We start from the raw sequence: 3230 nt of genomic DNA, 5'->3' as shown, positions 1-3230 counted from the left end.
CTGGGGTGGAGGCGCGTCGTCGCCGGTGCCGGAGGGTGGAGAACGAACGAACGTCCGCACTTTAAGCCAAGTGCGGACGTCCGCTTCTCATCCTCTCTGCTCTTCTCCCTCATCGAGTCATCTCTCGTTCTTTATCTATCTCTCTCTAGATCTCTCAAACACATCGGCCTCACTCTATTTTTTCTCTCTCTGATCTCCTCCTCGACCTTGCCGCCTGCTTCCCTCCGGCCACCTTATCTCTCCCTCAAGTCTCTCTTTGTGTCTCTCTAGAGCAGCTTGTTGACTTTATTCATTTTTACGGTGCGGATTTCTATTTTAGACTAACTTTTCTTTCAAATTTCCATATCTCCACCGTCTAGTCTTTAGGTACTAACATGTAGATCATCTCTACAAATTTTTAGCTCATTTGATAATCGTTAAGGCACTCAAAACTACGTTTTTCTGTTATAAACATGAACGGTTCAAGTTCGACAGAATTCAGTTTGTCTATTGAATGACCACAGCACTTTGTGGTCATTACTTTTTGCACAGATTGCCATTGAAAGCTTTTGTCGATGTGGCGTGTCAAAAACTTTGAGCGCATGAGATGTGAAATTTCGGCATCTAGGCTTGTTAGCCTGGGGGTCAAAATATGTGGTTTAATCATTTCCAATGAATGGTTCCACAGATACCAAGCTAAGATTCGTCTTAGGCATCGACTACGTCAAAACTTAAAGGAGCAGAATGTTACATTGCTCTTGCATACAAAACCAAGCTGTTATGAGACTCGATAGAGGTCACAAATAATGTTTTTAATGGTTTGTCCTTCAGATTGATCATACACAATCCGGAAAAGCCGCGAATTGATCAAACACAATTCGGAAAAGACCTCAGATTGATCAAACACAATCCGGAGAAAGATCGGGGTTCATCATACACAACCCGAACAAGGAAACAAGAGTGATCAAACACACTCATGACCTGCAAATAAAATTCCAGGATTTCGGTATCTGCACGCACAAAATCCCAAGCATAGAATGAAGATGGAGAAGGGAGGAAAGGATTTTATTCTCCCCGAGTTATTGAACTTGGAAAAGTTTAGGGTTTCAAAACATACCTTTCGAAACTTCAAACCCTCTAAGAAGTCAAAAATTATAGTCGGAGGAAACCAAGAATCGTCAGTAGGCGGCGGCCAAGGGATTCGCGGCCGGTGATGTCGGACGGCGGCCAAGAAAACAAGCGGCGGCGGCGGCGGTAGTCGGACAGAGGAGCCGAAAAACACTTTTTAGGGTTTCGAAAAAAAATGGTAGGCTATTAATTCTAGGGTTAGAACAAAGTGCATGATAACGTGATGAAGTATAAAGTGTAGAGAAAGAGAGATAGTAAGAGAATCATCATCATATTCATTGATAGGAGCCCTTTATATAGGAAATTACATAATACCAATATGGTAAGAATTTGAATACATAGATCTAGTCAAACTACATATCCTATTGGCATAAAGCCACGAAACACATAAAGAATATCTAGAAAGATACAGAATATCCTAGAACATCTACATTCTTTATATAAGAAAGAAACGGTAAACCGAACTAACCTAGATAGCAAGCAAACAAATAAATCTAGGGGCGGATTCGTTACATACAAGATTATAATCAAAATTATAACCAGAATATCATCTATTAGATCTAATAACAATTAGCGGTTGAGATTAGTCATAAAAACTAAATCTTTTTCTTTTCTTTTCTTTTTCTTTAAATTAATTAATAAAATCTATCTATTAAATACATAATGAAAATTGATGATTACATACTCTCATTTCGGAATACAATTAAGAGGAAGTTAATGGTTTCATATATATATATATATATATATATATATATTTATGGAAATGGATGTTACTCCAGGGGGCGTGAAGCCCATATATTAAAACTACCAATGGGACGAGCGGGAGTCAAACTCCAATACAAGTCCAAACGGTTGGTCAACCGGGAGCATAGCTCCGATACAACTCGAAAGAGCCTACAAAAGCTACAAATAAAGACTAAACTCATAAAACTAATGTCCACAAGAGGACTTTATTTTGGCCTAGAAAGCAATAACCTACATAACCAACCAAAGTACCCCAACTCAATGAATCGTAAGACTCCTCAATTGGTTATGTAGGGATCTTTCGCTCCATCCATAGAAACCGTCCCAGGTCCAAACCATAATTGAATAGGAGGAAAGGAAAAGAGAAGGTGGAGGCCCAAAGGCTCAACCTACTAGGGCGCAAGTTGCAACCCAGCAAACTAAGGCCCGGACCCACCTCACTCCTCCTCTCTCCCGTTCAGTTTAGACCGATGCCGAAGCTCGCGGGAGGAGACTCCTACCGCTGGTTCAGCCTTGTGGTTTTGCTACCTTGAAACCCATGATGACCGCTACCGGCCGCCGCTGCAACAAACTCCGCCTTTGAGAAAACAAAGCTGAAAATCTCCTTCTTCTTGTTTGGAGACAACAGAAGCCTCCGCCCCTTCTCAACGGGCAATAACCAAGAGTCGCTGCCGATCCACTGCTTTCCAATTGCCTTCGTTGCGTGCCTCATTACACCTCCGAAGATCCTCGCCGCCTTCGTTAGGAGCCGAAGCACCCTCTATCCTCTCCTCAGTCGACACCACTGCACAAACACAACACAAAATCGAAAGTTATCACCACCAGCGAAGTCCACTCCAAGAGAATCGCCGTCTAGAACCCAGTCGCTGGAATCCTCCGCCGCCCTTCAACCAAAACCTAGGGTTTAGATTTTGGGATGCTCAACTTTGTCTAATACAGAGCGAATAAACTTATTCCTTTGGGCTAAGTTAATGGTTTCATATTGAAACTCATTTACTAGATAAAAAAGGAAGAAAAAATAAATAAATATCAGATAAAACTCATTTACTAGAGAGTACAATTATCATCTACCTCTTCTTCTTCAAAGAAAAAAAATTATTAGATGTTGTTTGCCATAACACTTTGGAAAACTTATGATCAAATTATGTATGGAATTACTCAGATCATCTTGTGCTATGAACAACAAGAAACTTTTGAATAAAAAAAAAACCAACAACAACAAGCTGAAATAAGGGCTAGTTTGGTATTGTTGTGACTTTAAACAGAAATTTCTACTATTACATTTCGAAAATAATCAGTTGTGAATTAAAATAGTTTTATGTTTGATAAATATTAGTTTCAGCTTCCAAGACAAAATATATTAGTTTCTCATGTTTTTA

The sequence above is a fragment of the Fragaria vesca genome, linkage group LG5 (genome assembly GCF_000184155.1).
Source record: "Fragaria vesca subsp. vesca linkage group LG5, FraVesHawaii_1.0, whole genome shotgun sequence".
Classification (NCBI taxonomy): domain Eukaryota; kingdom Viridiplantae; phylum Streptophyta; class Magnoliopsida; order Rosales; family Rosaceae; genus Fragaria; species Fragaria vesca.
This window is presented reverse-complemented; position numbering follows the sequence as displayed.